The 20,608-nt window shown below is 42.2% G+C and overlaps 1 long non-coding RNA gene across 4 annotated transcripts; it reads right to left on the bottom strand.

Annotated features, from left to right (window-relative positions):
- Positions 1-15,128: 15,128 nt before the first annotated feature.
- Positions 15,129-17,394, bottom strand: LOC120438427. Of its 4 annotated transcripts, none has more exons than XR_005611875.1 (4): positions 16,479-17,394; positions 15,904-16,097; positions 15,739-15,815; positions 15,129-15,512 (listed from the first exon to the last, which is right to left on the bottom strand). It is a non-coding gene; the product is annotated as an uncharacterized LOC120438427 (long non-coding RNA). The 4 variants fall into 4 exon arrangements; XR_005611874.1 differs by having other exon boundaries at positions 15,904-16,573; positions 16,888-17,394; XR_005611876.1 differs by having other exon boundaries at positions 16,888-17,394.
- Between the last annotated feature and the right edge of the window lie 3,214 nt (positions 17,395-20,608).

Genomic DNA, 20,608 nt, shown 5'->3' with positions numbered 1-20,608 from the left:
CACTGCTTGATAAGAATGTTAAGGTGTGCTGTGTTTTGGTGAATATGTGCCCCAGTGTGGTTGTCAAACCAGGGCCAAATGAAACTTGCTCTTGTTGAATATTCATAAAACTGCTGTGTTGCATGTACAGTTCATTGTAAATAATTGTACTTTCTGTAAAGTGGTTTCAATAAAACAGAAATGAAAAGTATGGTTTTTTTTTTATTCAAGATCTGTTCACATGTACTTAGCAAGTACATACACATGAAATGCAAACTATTTACATGGCAACACACAGCTGGCATCAATCGTGAATCGTTCATCTAGAGCAATTTTGGGGGCAGCTGCTGAGAAGAAGTCAATGTTATACGCAACCTCTGGCTGTATCTTGGTCATCTGGTCAACGTACTCACAACGTGGAGGCTTAAAAACGGCCAAATCTTGTACCCAACCATTTGTGAATCAGATGTGCGCCTCCAGGAATTTATAATTCCGAAAATGGTTTCCCCTATGCGCTGACTCCACAGACAAGGTACGCGAAAATATCGGGATAGGACAACGGCGGTAGGCTGTCTCAGTTTTCGCTCCACTGCCTTATTTCATACGGGTCCACATTATCGATGCACGCTATTTTTCCAAGTACCGTCTCTTGGCGTCTGGGCGCAATCGGTTGCGATACAGCCCTTTGTCTTTTGCGCTGATTTTAAGCATGGTTCTGACAGTCCTGCTTCCAACACAGTGTGTTTGTTTTGATTTGTGGCCTTCTGTCATGGGCCCACGATTCCACAATGCACTGCAGCATGACGTCAGCTTTAAAGCACTATTATCAGCTCCAGAGAAGCGCCCGAGAAGACATTGCAAACGCTTCCTGGCCATCCCGTGTAGATGTTAGTAAAACTGTTGGGAAGAAAACGTTGGAGAAACGTGAACATTTTATTTGTACTGTATAATCTGCAGATTCTGACAGAAATCTGCAACTATTCTTTGAAGCACCACTCCTCTAAAACAGCAATAAGGATAATTATTAGGTTATCTGTGCTTTAGTGGATGATGACAGTCAAACCTTAGATACTGATCCATATGTGTAGGTCTACGGTACACATCAGCTTATAGATGTCTCCCATTACTGATGGAAATCTCACAGTCTAAGAAGGCTAACCTGCCACTTTTCATATGCTCCCTGGTGAATTTGATATGTCGGTCCACCGAGTTAATGTGATCCGTGAAATGTGGTACGTCCTGAGATTTGATTTTTACCCAGGTGTTCTCACTAACAAACCCATCATGAACTCAACGATCCAACACCGACTGAAGCTCAGCCAGTACAGCTGGCGACATTTGATGAGCAACAGGTGTGTCTGGCTTCTCTTTGTCCTAATGACGCTTGAAAGCCAGCCTTCCTGATACACACACATACACACACACATCGAGACATACACAGGGAAACAAGGGACCTTGAGGAGCCGAGAAAAAACATACGACAGCAGAGTATCCTTATACAGACACACAGGCAGGGCGCATCATGAGGACCGCCAGACCAGGATAAACCCCAAACCCAGAAATATCAACAAGTCCAAAACACAAGAGCCCTGGATCATCAGACCCAGACCCATGACAGTGCTGCCATCAAATTGCCTCTCTTTGCTTTGACGCTGTCTCCAACATGAATGGAAGCAGATGGTCTTTATATTAACCCTAGAGCACTATCGCTATAAATAGTAACACGATCACTAGTGCCGGGTGATTTTTACCCGATATAATATAACCAATGAAAAGTAATCAAATATATCAAAATATGACAACACATGACAAATTAGAGTGGTCTTCTTTTACTTTCAACTGTGCCATGTCTAACAAAATGAAAAGTAAACCTCCTAAAACAAAATAATGACTCTGGAAAGCTGGTCTTTGGTCCACTCATTCCTGGGACATTTGAGACTTCCGTGGTGAAGGCACAGGCTCCTCGACACGCAAACAGCTGCAGGAGAGAGAAATCATGTAAATGTATTTTCTCGGGTGTAAATCACCCGGCGATAGTGTTCTAGGGTTAATGGAATCACTGACACAACAGATCACCTAAATAATAATAATAAATCTGCTGGAACTGTCATACCCCAAAAAGTTGATCCTGTTCATCTGTATGTAGTGTTTTCAGTAGGAGAAACATTTCATCTCTCATCCAAGTGACTTCTTCAATCTCAGCTGACTGCAGGTTTCCCCAATCTTATAAACAGTACATTTGCACGTAAACTAGCACCACTGAATGAACAATGGGCTGGGAGGTTGATCCTTGATCATTAGTATGCAAATTCTCATGACCATTGATCAACAACCACTGGTTAAAGACCACCGATCAATGGCCATGAGTACCATTCACAGAGAGTTGGGGAATGGCTGCAATCACAGCATTGTAAGATGGTGAAAGATGTACCCTTAGGCCCCCTCCTCGATTCAGAGATGGTCTTTCCCTTTTTACATAAATGGCCTCCTTGACTCCGCGCTCAAACCAGCGTTCTTCCCTGTCCAGGATGTGTACATCCTCATCATTGAAAGAGTGTCCACTGGCCTGTAGGTGTAAATAGACTGCAGAGTCCTGGCCTGATGAGGTTGCTCTTCTGTGTTGTGCCATCCGCTTCGCCAGAGGTTGTTTGGTTTCCCCGATGTATAAATCCTGGCAATCCTCTTGGCACTTAACAGCGTACACTATGTTACTCTGTTTGTGTCGGGGGACCCGATCCTTGGGGTGGACCAATTTGTGGCGCAGCAAGTTTTGGGGTTTGAAAGCCACAGAGACCCGGTGTTTAGAAAAAATGCGTCTCAACTCCTCCAATACTCCTGACACATATGGGATCACTACAGGTTTTCACTTGGGCAGCGGTTGTCCTTCTCTCCTGGATTGGCTGGAGCTTTCTTTAGGTGCCTTCCCAGCTTTGACAAAAGTCCAGCTGGGATAACCACACTTACTCAGGGCCTTCTTGATGTGCTGTTCTTCTGCCTCCCTGGCCGCTGTGTCAGTGGGGATGGTGTTCGCTCTGTGTTGCTCTGTTCCTTCAGTGGGCTGGTTTCAGTCATTATGCAAATGTACTGTTTATAAGATTTGGGGAAACCTGCAGTCAGCTGAGACTGAAGAAGTCACTTGGATGAGTGACGAAACATTTCTCCCACAAAACGCTACGTCCAGATGAACAGAATCAACTTTTGGAGATTTACTTTCCTGGATGATTGAGAATGCATCAAGACGTTCCTAGGATTATGTGATCTATCTGGTATTTAAAGCGTTAAAATTCTGAATTTGAATGAAATTTTGATTTTCATGACCAGCACTAATGCCAATTTTTAAAAAAATCAAGTCAATGAAAGTGGAATTTTTTTAAAGATATATTCATTTTATAGTATTTTGTAAACGTAAACAAGGGGTGGCCATAAAAATAATAAAAATTACAGACCTAATCTGTTGGTGGACACTTTTGGCCACGAACAAGCTGAAAGAGTAGTGATTTTAAACAAACCCAGAGGGTTGAAATGAACTGTCCAGGTAGGTGATGAGAGGGATTTCACTGTGCAAACTTGTGTTTTTGTGACGATGCCTAAAAGAGCAGCCTTTGGAGGATGTGGGCATCGATGCCGCTACCTCTCGCATGCTAAGCGAGGGCTCTGCCATTTGAGCTAAGCCCCCACATTAAACACGCCTGAGTGACGTCATCAGACAGTGAGCAATAGTCTTAAAATGTGTAAGAAAGGTCGGACTTTGAAGTGCATCACCAGCAAATACATAAAGAGTATTTCAGAGATGAAAGCAAAATTAATTTGGTTTATTGAACAGATATTTTCGGACTGTGTATTCCCTTCTTGGAGACGCAACACTAAAAATAAATCATATCCCACAGCATAAACCACAGCAAATGACAAGAGGGAGGGGTGAAGTAATTTTTACCATTTACTGACAAAAGGCATGGGTCATTATCAGTAGAGGTTTCGGATCAAACCACTGTGAGACCTTGGGTCACCCTGTTTACATGCTTAACCTAATAACTAGAGGTGCAGTACTTTAGTGACCTTTAACTGATCACACATGTTGTGGCGTTGTAGAGCTGCAGATGCGCAGTGCTGAGAACGGACACACGTGGGCTTTGCTTCTGGAAATTATACTGGGATAGTTCCTCCCTCCAGCACTCCACGGGGAGTAGCATTCATGTGATCAAAAAATACACCAGTGGGGAATTAGCATCTCTAAACAACAAATCAGAAAAGTTTGATTTTGCAGGTTGAAAAGATTGATCCAATCACTCTGAAAAGACTTTCTAACAGGTCTTCTCTCTTTAATGTCTCACAAAAACTGAAAAACATCCCTGCTCATCCTAAAATAATATCAGAAAGATGGCAACTGCTTCTTTTAGCATTCAGCGCTACTGAAGAGTAGCGTTCACAAATGTACTAACACTTTCTAAGTATAACGTCTTGATGCATGCTCAATCATCCAGGTAAGTAGATCAGTACGTCAGTATGAGCAAACAGCATGCAAGATGGCTGATTACAGGAACCACCTGAGATTCAGCCTCAGACGCCGGCAAGACAGGATTACTCCTAAAAGTCTAAAAGCAGCTAAAAGCTGCTTAATGAACAGGTGAGGCAAACAACATGTCATTAAACTCCTTTTAGAAAGAGTTCTAGGTTCATAAGCAAAGCCCTGGTGTGTCTGTACTCAGGACTGCATATGTGCAGCTCTGAAACACCACAGATCATGTGACATGTTTAAGTTGCAACCAGAGGGGGATTAGCTCAAATGGTAGAGTGCTTGCTTCGTATGCGAGAGGTAGTGGGATCGTTACCCGCATCCTCTAAAAGGCTTTACCTGTAAGCATCAACACAAAAACATTTCCCTTCCACAGTAAACAAATTCCTTAACACTAAATTTGCGTAACTTCCCAAAACCTGCTAGAATTCCTGCCTTTTTTATTTTCTGGTGCAAGTCCCGAGGTGTTATTCACCCCTGCTGAGATTTTCACAGGTTGTCAGCTCGTTTCTCCTCCTGCTTTTGTTGTGCAAACCAACCATTATCGCTGAGGCCTGGCACATTTGCATTTGTTTACTCAGAGCAGCTCAGATCCAAGGCAGGCCAAACCTTTGTGTTACAATCTTCAGAAATGCCTGCTGTATCTATACAAAATATCCTACACATTGACTGACCTGCAAATATGAAAGACACACATTCACAATATACATCGTCCCTGCATTCAGCAATGGAGTTCCTTGACTCTCAGCACAGATCTTCCATTGTTCTACTTTGACTGTGTATGTGTAGGAGTGGCATTGCATTACTACAGCACAGTGCTGTGCATAAAAGCAGACAGACCAGGCAGGAGAATCATTTCTTCTTTGCATTTCTGAGAATGCACATCAGGATGACCTCGGCATCACTGCCTCGCAGGAAGAACCTCTCGGCGCAACAGGCTTTGGCCTTGCTTCAGGAAATGGATGAAGTAGACTGATGGAGGAGAGGTTTCATTTGTCCAGCAGGCCACTGATACCTCCTCAGAAGAATATGAAAAGGAGACGGAACAAGAACCCAACATGCCTCCACGGAAGAGGCATCGTGGTACCTGGAAGCCCTGCCAGAACCACACGGCAAAAGACGGCACTGTGTGGGTTGAGGAGGACATTGGAATGCCCAGTGCAGAAGCAAATCGCTCATGTTTCACTGCGCAAGCTGGACCCACAGAGTTTGCTAAGGTTTGTCATTGCCATATTACAAATGATATTTATATAAACCCATTTAGAGTGAAGTTCATGTAAATTTACCATTCTCTATTTGTTTATCTTCCGACAGCGTAAGATTACAAGTGTGCTCCAAAGCTTCCTTTGCCTGTTCGACGTGGGAATGCTGCAGACCATCATGGAGTGTACGGTCCATCAAGCCCGCAGAACAGAGCCAGACTGGAATTTGCCAATTCATGAACTGATGGTTTTCATTTCAATCCTGTTTGTAAGAGCAATCATGTGTCCTGTTGGTGCCATTGTGGATTGCTGGTCAGAAAGATTTCTGGTGCCAGTAATCAAAGAGACAATGCCCCGAGATAGATTCATTTCAATTATGCAACACCTTCGATTTGATGACAAGGACACGCGGGGAGAACGGGTGAAAACAGACAAATTTGCGGCGATCTCCAACATCTGGACACGCTTCAACAAAAACTGTGCTAAGAGTTTCACTCCAGGAGAACACATAATCATAGATGAACAGCTGTTCCCTACCAAGGTTCGTTGTCCATTCACACAGTATATCGCAACCAAACCAGACAAATTTGGGATCAAGTTCTGGACAAAATATGTCTGCAGTGCATCTCCTTACTTGGGAAAGGACCCCAGTCGTCAGAAGGGAGAGAGGCTGGGAGAGAATGTGGTCATGAAACTGATGGAGCCGTTTTTGGATGATGGGAGAAATGTCACAACGGACAATTTCTTTACTTCACTGTCACTGTCGCACAGACTGCTGCAGCGCAAAACAACATTACTGGGCACGGTGAATAAAGTCCGGTGTGAACTTCCTCAACTTGCAAAAGACACTGCACAGCGAGAGGTACTCTTCACTTCAGTGCTTAGAAGAGGCAGTGTGTCCTTGATAATTTATGCACCTAAAAAAAACAAGACTGTGTGTTCTAAGTTCCATGCACCAAGACGTGACGATCGGTGACGGCAGAAAGAGGAAACCCAACACGTCAACAGACTATAACCACATGAAGGTATGTGAATGTGTGTATAATTTTACACCAGTGCTACAATGTCTTCTGATGTGTGTTATACAGGCCTATAGAAAAAAAAGGACATATACTCTGCTTTTACAGTGTGGTGTAGACGTGTTGGACCAGGTGTATTCCGTAAGAGCAGCAACACGCAGGTGGCCAGTAGCGGTTTTCTACAATATGCTGGACCTGGCGGCAGTGAATGCCTACAAAAAGATTGTTTCTGAGTCTTCTAGCCAAGGAACTTCGTTGCCGATTCATGCAGCACAAGGAAATATTAGCACAGAGGCAGGCTGCTGAAGCTGCTACGGCTGTAAAGACAACGCAGTGCCAGGTGCAAGAGAGCTGCAACAGAAATCGCAGCAGGTTTACCTGTGCAACATGTCACAAATTCACCTGTTCCAAATGCAGGGATGATGGACACTGGGTCTGCAAACGCTGTAAATTTTAAAACATTTTGAAATAAAACTTGTGTACCCATATATTGTGAATGTGTGTCTTTTGCATCGATATGGCAGGAATTTCTGAATGTTGCAACACAGAGGTTTGGCCTGCCTTGGATCTGAGTAAACAAATGCCAATGTTGCACACACACACACACAAATGCAGCAAATCTGCATTTATTAGTCCCACAAGTGGAAAATCTGCATTGTCATTGCAGAAAAGTGGACAGTGCAAGACAAAAGCAGCAAAAGTAAAAACTGTACAAAGAGTACATTATAGAAAATGAACTATACATGTTAAAAAGTCCTCCGGCCAAGGCATGTGTTACCTGCATGGGAGGAGCATGATTCCCCAAGGGGCCAAAAGCCAATCAGAGTGCTCACCCATTCTCTCCTTGCTGTGGCAATTAAAAGTGTAGTCGGAGAGTAATGCTGCTGCAGGCAAGTTATGGACTTGCCTGCAGCAGTAGATCAGTACGTCAGTACGAGCAAACAGCACGCAAGATGGCTGATTACAGGAACCACCTGAGATTCAGCCTCAGATGCCGACAAGACAGGATTACTCCTAAAAGTCTGCTAAAAGCTGCTTAATGAACAGGTGAGGCAAACAAGTTTTACCATTGACGTGTTAAAATCTGAAGAGGAGTGGATCTGACAGATAGTAGAAGTAGTAACGAGACCCAGGAAGTGGTTACAGGAAGAGAGTGATAGACTGTCTGAAGTGGCAGGTTAGCCTTCTTAGATTGTGACATTTCCAGACCTTACTGTTACTGGGCTTTCATTAGTACGTCACAAAACTCAGGAATATATCCTTCACAGAAAAAAGCAATGTAATCTTTAGCCATCATCAAAGTTACACTGGAAGGAGGAGCAATCCCAGTTCAAGGTCCACCTTTAAGACCCATTGTCTGTATGATCAACTCAGTCACCTACAACATCTCTAAGTTTCTGGCTTCGATCCTCAACCCACTGGTAGGCAGCTCTGAACACCACATCCAAACACCTTGGATTCTGTTGAGAAGATGAGAGATGTCATTATAGAGGCAGATGAAACCATGGTCTCGTACGATGTTACATTTCTCTTCATCTGACTCCCAGTCACGGAAGAGTTGGAGGCTGTCCGTAAGGGATCCCAAACTCACCAACAGGACCAATCTCAGCATTGACCAAATGTGTTTGGTATTGGAACTGTGTCTTAATTCCACCTTCACATACAAGGGTTAGTACTACAGGCAGAAACAGTGGTGTGTCATGGGTTCCCCAGTTTCACCCATCGTGGCCACTTTGTACATGGAAGAAGTGGAAAAGAGGGCGTTGCTATCCTACCCTGGATCACCACCAAGTCATTGGTTCAGATATGTGGATGACACCTGGGTGAAAATCAAATCTCAGGACGTACCACAATTCACGGATCACATTAACTCAGTGGACAAACACATCAAATTCACCAGGGAGGATATGAAAAGTGGCAGGTTAGCCTTCTTAGATTGTGAGATTTCCATCAGTAATGGGGGACAGCTAAAAGCTGATGTGTACCGCAAACCTACGCATACAGATCAGTATTTAAGGTTTGACTGTCATCATCCAATGGAGCATAAACTGGTTGTCATCATCTCACTACACCAAAACACACAGGGGGATTAGCTCAAATGGTAGAGCGCTTGCTTAGCATGCGAGAGGTAGCGGGATCGATGCCTGCATCCTCCAAATGGCCTTAACTTTAAGCATCAACACAAAAACATTTCCTTCCTACAGTAAACTAATTCCTTAAATCTCTGTGTTCAGCTACCCCTGGTTATGTAAAGTTACACTGGAAGGAGCAGCAATCCCAGTTCAGCGTCCACATGCAATGCCCCCCATGTGTCTAGACTCAGCACTGTGCTTATACTCCCTACATTGGCATTTATCACCTAAACAATGGAGGAGTGAAATGGTCACGACTTAAACTTTACTGCCTGCCACCTTTTTTTCTTTTTAACTGCCTGTGCATGTGAAAGCAAGTGCTGTAACATTAGTTTTTTATCAACAGAAAATGTTTATATTTAAAGTTTGTATAATAAATAAATAAACTTTATTTACTTTGAATACACTCTAAGTTTTATGTGTATAAGGTAGTTGGTCACTAGTGATGGCCAAATTAAATTTTCTGAAACACTGAAGCTTGTATAGAAAAGGGGTTCATTACTCAAAGCTTTTTAACACAATCGTCTTTGGTGGCATCTGGTGGCCAATAATATCACGAGCCGCTTGAATCTACAAATTAAAATGAACTGCTTGATTATGATTGCCCAGGCAGTGAGTGACATCATCAGACACCGATAAATAGTTTTAAAATGTGTGAGACAGGTCGGACTTTAAAAGTGAATCATCAGCAAATACAAATAGCTACGATTGTATGATTTTTTTCCATTTATGAGTTCCCAGGATTATGTGATCTATCTGGTATTTAAAGCGTTAAAATTCTGAATTTGAATGAAATTTTGATTTTCATCACCAGCACTAATGCCAATTTAAAAAAATCAAGTCAATGAAAGTGGAATTTTTTTAAAGATATATTCATTTTATAGTATTTTGTAAACGTAAACAAGGGGTGGCCATAAAAATAATAAAAATTACAGACCTAATCTGTTGGTGGACACTTTTGGCCACGAACAAGCTAAAAGAGTAGTGATTTTAAACAAACCCAGAGGGTTAAAATGAACTGTCCAGGTAGGTGATGAGAGGGATTTCACTGTGCAAACTTAGATGTTTTTGTGACGATGCGGGCATCGGACCCGCTACCTCTCGCATGCTAAGCGAGCGCTCTACCATTTGAGCTAATCCCCCACATGACACATGCCCAAGTGACGTCATCAGACAGTGAGCAATAGTCTTAAAATGTGTAAGAAAGGTCGGACTTTGAAGTGGATCACCAGCAAATACATAAAGAGTATTTCAGAGGTGAAAGCAAAATTAATTTGGTTTATTGAACAGATATTTTCGGACTGTGTATTCCCTTCTTGGAGATGCAGCACTAAAAATAAATCATATCCCACAGCATAAACCACAGCAAATGACAAGAGGGAGGGGTGAAGTAATTTTTACCATTTACTGACAAAAGGCATGGGTCATTATCAGTAGAGGTTTCGGATCAAACCACTGTGAGACCTTGGGTCACCCTGTTTACATGCTTAACTTAATAACTAGAGGTGCAGTACTTTAGTGACCTTTAACTGATCACACATGCTGTGGCGTTGTAGAGCTGCAGATGCGCAGTGCTGAGAACGGACACACGTGGGCTTTGCTTCTGGAAATTATACTGGGATAGTTCCTCCCTCCAGCACTCCACAGGGAGTAGCATTCATGTGATCAAAAAATACACCAGTGGGGAATTAGCATCTCTAAACAACAAATCAGAAAAGTTTGATTTTGCAGGTTGAAAAGATTGATCCAATCACTCTGAAAAGACTTTCTAACAGGTCTTCTCCCTTTAATGTCTCACAAAAAAAGAAAAACATCCCTGCTCATCCTAAAATAATATCAATAATTATTTCTGCAGATTTGTGGAGGGGAATTGGAAGCAGGAAATCGCTGCACGTCAGCAGGTGAAAAGAAAAGAGAGGGAGGAAGTTAAGTTGGACATGTGTGTGTGTGTGTGTGTGTGTGTGTGTGTGTGTGTGTGTCACAGAGATCACACAGCTGAGGCATGTGGAGGTGTACAGCACATAGGTGTTTTGACTGACAGCTTCTAGCTGTAATCACGTGTATGATTGTTTCCACATGTGAAACGGATGTAAAAATGATTGGATGAAAAATCCCCCCGTGGCCGGCAGTCTGAATAAAGGCTGTGAAGTCGTGTCAACATGGTTTCAGTTATCCTGCAGGAAAGTAAGACTTTAACTTTTTATTTGATACATCAAAGCGTGAAGGTATGCAAGAGGGACTACTTTTACACACATGTAGACTATTGTACTGATGTTTCAAGTATATTATTTTGTCTCTAACCACAAGATCAGATGTTTTCTGATAGTGAGTGAGGGTTTTTTTTCCAGAGAGAGCAAATGTTTTTAATATATTGATCATTTTGAGCCATTTTAGTTCACAATGGAGAGATCTGATGAAACTAAAATAATACTTTTAGTCAATTTTAGTCCATAGAATAGGCTGGAAAATCATGGGGAGACCTTTGCCTGTTCACATTTCTCTCTGGTGTGATATCACACCCCCATTGTGCCAATGACTTTAATCAAAGGATGAAAACTAACATTTTGTACCCGAAAAACTATTGAGTATGAATGCAGTCATTTTGTAAATGATTCTGAAAAAAAAACTTTAAAAATACAAGATAAATAATTGTTTCTCTTATTTTTTTTTTATTTCTTACATACAGAATAATTAGCTAGTTCAGTTACAGAGCCAATGCATAACACCACCCACCTCAAAGTGCTTTATATCATCAGCTAGGCCATACAATACCAGAGAGAAGTCCAAAAATCACTCCCATTTAATAGGAAGAAACATTCAGCAGAACCAAGCTCTTAGGTTAAAGAAAAAACATAAAAGAGGAAGAACGATCAACAAAACACAGACTACAGGAGAGAGAGGGCATTGTTAATGACGTTCAGCAGTGGCACATAGACACGTGGAGAAGAAATGCTGTGTCCATCATGGGAAGGCCTCCAACAGACTGATGTAAGATGCATAACTAAGTGATGTTTCAAAAGGAACACTTTAAGGCTAACCTTAAAAATACAGGGGACGTCTGTCTCCTGAATCCAAAGTGTAAATGGTTCTACAAAGGAACCTGAGACTTGAAGGCTCTGCCTCGTATTCTACTTTTAGAGGCTCTAGGAACGACGAGCAAGCCTGTAGTCGTTGATCAAAGTGCTCTACTGGGATAATATGGCACAGTGAGATCTGTAAGTTATCATGGCACATGATAATTCAAAACTTTGTATCTCAGGAGAAAGATTTTAACATTAGAACCACCTGTGTAATACTGTGTAGCTGACCTACCATAGATGAACACAAGACTTTGACAGTGAATTCTTTCAGGAGGTTGGAGCGTTCATGGATTGTTGTCAGCAGTTTGTGCCGTTAACACAAGGGACACTCCACAGTCACAGTAACAATAAATGCCAGAACCATAGACTGCATATAAAACATGAATGTAGCTTTGGCGTTTGGAAAGTGAAGCCAGTAATTCAGCTTTCAGTATTCCTGATGGCCATGAGGAGGGAACTCATTTGGTTTCGAAAATAATTCTTCTTCTATGGAAGTCTGGAAAACAAAGACTTTGATCCACAACCTCAGGAAACACTTTCCTGATGAATTCGTGGCCAGAGTCACTAGTTTCAAGTCTTATTTAATACAATGTGACTTTCATTGTATAAATTATGTTCTCCTTTGTGTAACTGACAACTTGCAAGCCTTTTAGCGTGTGCCTCAATTAAACAGTGAAATCCACACTCACTTGTCACATCCCACATTCAACATGTCTAGACTGTCACGGCAAAAGTGCACAGCTTGAGGCTTCATAACAAGTTTTTGCAAACTAATGGATGGACTCACAACAGTGACAGTCTGTGGCATAATGTTTCTTTCTAAAGATATGACCGGTGTTTTGTTTTGGCTTTTTTTTTTTTTAAATATTTTTCTCATTTCTCATTTTTTTCTGAATTACAATACATGAGATTATTTTCTTGTTCATCCCATAAGAGCACTCAGTTTCATAACAAGAAACCGAGGGTTCTTCATGTCTGGTTCAGACATGAAATTAACCAAAACATTGGTCCAACTCATGCATTTGCCACAACAAAGAAGGCAGATGTTGTAAATTCTCCTCAGCATCAACTCCACATGCCATCGTCCCTATTCTTCATCTCATTACTTGACATATATAATCTCTGGTTGTACTGTGGCTTTTTGGGGCAGGGAGACAGAGTGAACTATAAAGGGTTTTATACAAGCTGAGGAGTGGAGTTAAACTGGAAGGCAGTCTGCATGTTTGTATGGAAACAATTCTTTCATGAGTTGCAATTCTGTTTGATTCCAGATGTAAAAAGCCACAGGGAGAGAAAGATGCATATGAGTCTTGACACCTAAATCCAGGATGATGCTGCACTTGAAGTGCTATCCTAACCTCACCGAAAAGACTACATTTAGCAAAAGTATTCTCTGTGCATTTCTTTTCCTAAGCAATAATGATTCTGAACAAGCAGGATAGAAATTCTTCCAGTTATATTAAAGGATCCACATACTTTTTTGGGGAAGAAAAGTGAGTTAGGTAACTTTAAACTTTGCATATTTGTTGGTGTAAGACAGGCTGGTCTGAGTATTTCAGAAACTGTTGATCTGCAAGGATTTTCCCACACAACCATCTCTGGGGATTAAAAAGAGGAACATATGCAGTGAGCAGCAGTCCTTTGAGTAAAAATGCCTTGTTGATGTCAGAGGTCAGAGGAGAATGGCGAGACTGCTTCAAGATAATAGGAAAGCAGAAATAACTCAAATAACCACTCATATCAACCAAGGTGTGTAGAAAGACATCTCTGAATAACACATTGAATCCTGTAGCAGATGGTCTACAACAGCAGAAGACTACATCAGGTCCCACTCCTGTCAACTAAGACAGCACAGGCTCACCAAAATTGGAAATTAGAAGACTGGAAAAACAATATGAGCAACATTCAGAAGGTAGGGTCAGAATTTTGCCTAAAAAAGACGAAAGTGTGTCTCCGTCATGCCTCGTTCAGGCAGTTTTGCTATACTCTTGGCTGTAAATTACTTCAGGTGAATGGAATGTCTCTAAATGCTCATCTCAGCCAAAAAGCTAAGGATTTTTTTAAAACTGTGAATCATGCAAAACCGCTCTGGTAAAATGCAGGAATTGTTTTAAAAAAGGGAAATGAGCATAGTAAGTTCCCTTTGACAATAATTTTTTTTTAATATCACAAATTATTATGATCCTACTTTACGTCTGATCTCTGTACTCAAGTAATTACACTAAGTCATGCAACTGTTTTGTGTTAGTTCTTGACAGGGAAGCACGTTTTCTTTCTGGCTGCTTCTCTGTGGTCTGACCAGAAACTAACTCATCCTTATTCTAGAAAGTGAACCACAACATGTGGCAACAGAGCCCACAAACATGAGCTCATTCCTCTTGAGGGAAACTAGCAACTGAAAAAAAACAGAGATAGAAAGAGAGAAAGTCCCAGTGTTCCTCTCCACATCCATTTGTCTTTGGACTACATTCCTGCTCCTCTTCCTCAAATGAAATGGTTATCCCTGCAAACAATGAGAAGACTGAGCTGCAGGAGCATCTGCAGCATGTGAAGTGGGACATGAAACAAAAATTGGCTCACAAGGTCGAGGTCAACTTCAGCATCAGCACATTCTTTGAGCCAAGGCGTTGGAGAGAAAGCAGGCACGAACTGAAAATGGCCCTAGTCTCTTCCTAACATGCTTTTATTTCCCACATACTTTGTGATCAGCAGGCCTCAGTATGTTATCGGGTAATACTGAGACAAACAGCTGCTTACGTGCTGAAATGTGGATGTATTATTTGAGTAAAGCAATAAAAAATAAAGCTTCATGCTTTGCTCTGGAATGTCAGGTTTCAAATTGCATGTACCTGATATTGCCTTGCCATGCCATGCCAGAGATATAAGATTGTGTGTAACTGTAAAATAAAATGACTATTATTTATTTGCAATAAAATAACATAAAACACACACCAAAGTACACAGGACTTTTTATTAGTAAGTTACAATGCGGACACATGCACTGCCAAGGACATTTAAAAAAAAATAATACTATGACATTTCATCATGTTTCAGTTAAACAAGTTAAGAATCAAGCAGTTAAGTAAGAAAAGATTTTTCTGTTTATAACAATTAGAACATGTATGATTGAACACAGAAGAAACGTGCACTTTACTGCACTGCAACATAGAAAATTATCCTAAGTGTAGAAAAACGCGTATCATTTTCATTTGACAAACACTTGATGATACAAATGTGTTTGCAGTGACTGACTCACCCGAGTTTCTTCCAGAAGCCACAGGTTAACAGGTTAAAGGATATTTATTGTGTCACACAGCATGTTCTTTGGAAACTTGTTCAGCGCAGCGGTTTGAGAAAATATCACAGGCTGTCTGAGCGAGCAGGGTTTCCTTGATGTCATACCCTCCAGAGGCAAGTGCGGTGTTGGTGGTGCATCACGGTGTAGTGTGATGTACCGGGTTGTCAAAACCGGCTGCTGACATGGCAGAACACTGCCCTCCTTCACCAGCCCAAAGGCACTTTCCACAAGGGGCTTGTCAGGTCAGGGATCTGGTAATGGACCCACAGTGCCTCTGTAGAATCCACTCCTAAAGAAAACATCAATGACAATAATGTAAGGAAGAAGGTTATTATACTGAACAACAACTAAACTAAAAAATGTGAAACAGTGGTGCATAAGTTAGAGACTGGGATGTATATATGTACATGACTGAGTTAGCCGTCTTCAGAAAGTGTAATGTTGTATGTAAATCAATACCTATTCTGACACATGCATTTGTAACACAGGAAACCAAATTTTACAAATCTAATTACCGTGCTCCAGTCTGGGCCATCCTATTTGGTACCGGCTTAGTGAAGATCATAGAGTTGATAGGTCCTGGCTTCACACCCTAACAGAAGACACATTTACTATGGATGGTGTTGCTGTTCATATGTAAACATGGTCTAATTCAAAAACTTTAACCTTATTTAAATTACCACTGTCCGTGGCTTGTGCCATTGCTGTTCAGATTCGGTGCAGCTATGCACAGGGGGATAACCGGCACTCTGAGTTGTGAGTAGTGTGCTGTTTGGAAGAGCAGTGCCACTGTGTGATTGCACATAACAGCACCTGCCACACAGGAGCACTGGCTATGTGTCAGTACCACCAGCGATGAATCCAGAAGCTTAATCTAAGAAGAAAGAACGAAAATTAAAAATGTAACATCATCTTCATGGAAGAGCCAAACAGGAACATAGTTCAGTGTTATGGTTACTGACCCTACAGGCTTACCCTCCTGAATGCTTAGTGTTTCCTTCTCTCCCTATTTAAACAATTTAACCATCCTTGATAACTGTAATAACTTAGATTGTGTATATTTGCCGTATTAACTTGGTGTAAATTTGTTTCTGATCACCCAAACACATCTGACTAGTCAAATTAGGTGTGATAAAGCAGGGGGACAAGGAAAACATTCAAGTTGATGGGCCTTCAGGAATGAACTTAACTAATGCTTAAATGAACTGAACCCCACTGAACAGGGATTAACAACTTTACACAGCTTCCTGCCTACACTTAGTCTGTGTGGTGGTGCCTCACTCTTCCTCATTGACCTGTAGCACAGGGCTCTCACACCGACCTCCCCTGTCAACCTGTGTTTTTTGGACACTGAATAAAGATACAAGTACCATTAGCATTATTTCTGTACTACTCATGTCAGCACGTCTTAAACATATATACTTTACACGTAGCAAGAGTAGCATTGGGTAGTTAACTACCTGCTTAGTTAGCCAACTACCTAACGCTATTATAAAAGTGTCTAACAACAAAAGTGACATTAGTTAAACCTCAACTATAAACACCATTTAAGGAAACATGTAATGCAGAGAATTGACATCAAATGAAACACATAGCGGAGTAACGTAGTGTTTGCATTTCACGTTAGCTAACGTTTCTTTGTCGGTTAATTTACGTTTTCTTACCTTCGTAGTTGTGTGATGCAGCATATAACTTAAATCCTTTATCTAACATGCTGGCGGGGGTTGTCGTCACTCTGCAAATCCGATGAACATCAGTGATGTTCACATTTGGGAGCTCTTGTAGGCAGCGAGTGCAAACGCGGAGGTCGGATTATGAATGACTGGGAGGAGTTGCGCCATTAGAACGAAGATTAGGTGACGCGTCAAAAGGCTGAGTGCTTTGAAGTGCGGCCGTGCTTTGAAGTGCGGCCGTAAGGTCACGCCTACTGAGGGCATAAATAGAGGTCAAAAACAGCATTAGTGTGTGTTAGTCTGTTCCTCTGGCTTTGCGTTTCTTAACGTTTTGTCCATTTCCATCAGCATCGGCGGAGCCTTGGGCATACGCTGTGCGATTTTTTCAGTGGCGTTATTCAGCGCCTGCTCAAACTGTACGATTGACTCGCAGGGGTTAGAAGTTCGTAGGTCACGATGCAGGGTCTCACACTATACGGCCCGATGCTCTGATGCGACCTGAGTGCTCACACTAAGCATCCCTAAGGTTATAACACAAAATCTGTCCCTCTCTCTCCCTCTATGTCTTTCACTCACACAGACACACACACCACCACCATCAACTGTGCTAAATTGCTAATGAAAAATATTGATCAGGCAGCTGTGATTGAGCAGCAATGTCCATTCAAATATTTTCACGGTTGTTGTGGTCGTGATAATTTTGTGAGGAGACATCGAAAAGGCTCAGTATCGATCCGCACGGTACTACGGTCACTACTATGGAACTCCAAAGTGTTCAACGGCCAGTCCACGAAGCGCTCGAGGAAACAATGGAGAAAAGCGATAAAAAAGAATGTAAGAAAGCAATGAGGCCAGCTGGTCCACTCCTCCAGACCCGGACAGACCCGGCGGTCAAACATGAAGAGTACCGCCGGGTCTGGGGGAAACAGCCCCCGCCGGGCGAGGCCAAACGGGGTGGGGTTATAAAGAAAATGCAGAAGAAATTGGCTAAAGGCCCAGTTCCTAAAACAAAACAAAAGAAAACCCCACCAAAATCGCCATCAAAATAAGGGGTCCTCCTGCATGGTGGAGAAAATAAAAAACTTTTCAAGTAAAAAAAAAAAAAGAAAAGGCTCGGAAGAGCTTGCAAAAGTTCTACAACTTGTGCTTTCATCGCTTGTGTCCAGATCACATGCTGCACTACTGTGCTGCTCCGTCTTTTCGCCTTCATTTCTGTGTTTGCGCGTGCGCAGTGTGGGAGGCTGCAGTCAGCGTTGCCAACTCCTCAGTAAGGAAAATCGCTATTGTTGTTCAGTGATGACGCGACGAATCCTACTTCGTAGTCTGCCTTTAATATCGCTTTTGTGTTGTTAACATGTTTAATGCTTTGTATTTTCTTCTATTTAATCTCAAAAAGCTCCTAAAAACATTCAGTGATCACCATTGACCTCCCTCGGCTTTTATTACCGCTAATCATTTATTTAAGCTCAGTTTTTAAAACCTTACGATGTAACTACAGCACAGCCCATGCAGCAGTATATGAATAACTAACCTCGTATTGTGGATGGATTATCTCAGCTGATCTCCTGGCTGAAGTTTGGTCCGTTTACAGCATCCTGCCATGCGATTACATTTGTTCCTGACCACTGAGAACACTCACGTTAACTTTTATCAGTGGAAAAAAAGTTAGCTTGTTTATATTATGCTAACATAGCTGTGTTGCTAGCGGTCACGTAGCACATCGTTATATACCAGCTAGCCAAACTTCAGTAACCCTACAAACGTCACTGCTGTTTAGTTTTCTGTCTTCATTTATGTTGGAAGTGATAGCAGAGCTGTACGTTTGAATTTGTTTTTAAACCCCTGCAGTCAGGACATGCTATATTGTATTTAGATGGAAGCTAGCGAGCTAACTTCTAACTCCGTTAAATGTCATAAATTCCGTTTTCATGGATGCCTGGATGTTAAACTCAATTGTTACACCTGGTAGAGAAGAACGCTGATCATTTTATTAAAGATGAAAGACTTTAGACAGTGTTTTAACTCTAAGTAATGCCACAGTGATCATTTGATATATGGACCTGCAGCAGAGTTTAGGCCCAGACACGGCCAGTGACGTCAGACTGAACAACCGGATTGGCTGTCCTAAAAGTCGCTAGAAGTCGCTAATTGATGTCATCGCCTAATTTGCATAATTGGTCACGCTAATGTAATTGTAACCTACCTCGTTGGAGAGAGAAATAACATCGTGGAAGAGACATAAAGTGAGTAAAAAACGTCCTAAATGCAGTTAGAATTTATTTAGAACTACAAATTAAATTTCTTTTAGTAATTATTGTTTTTTAATGTCACAATTCCAACCTTGCTCCTTTATCCGGGTTTGGACCGGCAAAAGTGACCCGAAATTGGCACTCTGGTGGAGTTACTTTCTGTGTGTGTTTATAAGTAGTTTTAAACCTTGTGATCCACAAAACAGCATAACAGTAAAAGAACTGACTGCGTTACAGTCAGTGCGGGAGCAGCGGCTTCGCTCATGCGCGATTCATTTGCCGTTTGGAGGCGTAGGTGTGAACATCTCCTGCCCTGATAGCAGCTGGGGGAGGACTATGGCGGGCATTCGCAAGGGGCTAAAGAAGCTTCTGGGTTGGGAGATGAAGTATCTTTAAAAAATTTCAAGAATTCAGGAAGCTTTCTTTCCAATCTCCTTATGTTTCAGGTCTTGGACCTGTTCCTGGGCTCCTGCACTCTGATATCCATCTCACCCGCTTGTAAGTATCCATCACAGCAAGCGTGGAAACCTGGAGGTTCCCTCCAGATTTCACAACGCTTTCTTTCCAATCTCCTTGTGTTTCAGGTCTTGGATCTCTTCCTGGGCTCCTGCACTCTGATATCCATCTCACCCGCTTTTAAGTGTCCGTCACAGCAGGCGTGGAAACCTGGAGGTTCCCTCCAGATTTCACAACGCTTTCTTTCCTATCTCCTTATGTTTCAGGTCTTGGATCTCTTCCTGGGCTCCTGCACTCTGATATCCATCTCACCCGCTTGTAAGTATCCATCACAGCAGGCGTGGAAACCTGGAGGTTCCCTCCAGATTTCACAACGCTTTCTTTCGTATCTCCTTCTGTTTCAGGTCTTGGACCTGTTCCTGGGCTCCTGCACTCTGATATCCATCTCACCCGCTTGTAAGTATCCATCACAGCAGGCGTGGAAACCTGGAGGTTCCCTCCAGATTTCACAACGCTTTCTTTCCACTCTCCTTAAGTTTCAGGTCCTGGACCTGTTCCTGGGCTCCTGCACTCTGATATCCATCTCAGCCGCTTCTAAGTATCCATCACAGCCAGCGTGGAAACCTGGAGGTTCCCTCCAGATTTCACAACGCTTTCTTTCCACTCTCCTTATGTTTCAGGTCCTGGATCTCTTCCTGGGCTCCTGCACTCTGATATCCATCTCACCCGCTTCTAAGTATCCATCACAGCCAGCGTGGAAACCTGGAGGTTCCTCCAGATTTCTACAACGCTTTCTTTCCACTCTCCTTATGTTTCAGGTCCTGGATCTCTTCCTGGGCTCCTGCACTCTGATATCCATCTCACCCGCTTGTAAGTATCCATCACAGCAGGCGTGGAAACCTGGAGGTTCCCTCCAGATTTCACAACGCTTTCTTTCCAATCTCCTTATGTTTCAGGTCTTGGACCTGTTCCTGGGCTCCTGCACTCTGATATCCATCTCACCCGCT

Source organism: Oreochromis aureus, linkage group 3, assembly GCF_013358895.1.
Source record: "Oreochromis aureus strain Israel breed Guangdong linkage group 3, ZZ_aureus, whole genome shotgun sequence".
NCBI lineage: Eukaryota > Metazoa > Chordata > Actinopteri > Cichliformes > Cichlidae > Oreochromis > Oreochromis aureus.
Note: the sequence above shows the minus strand (reverse complement) of the source record. Positions and strands in the feature narration are given on the sequence as shown.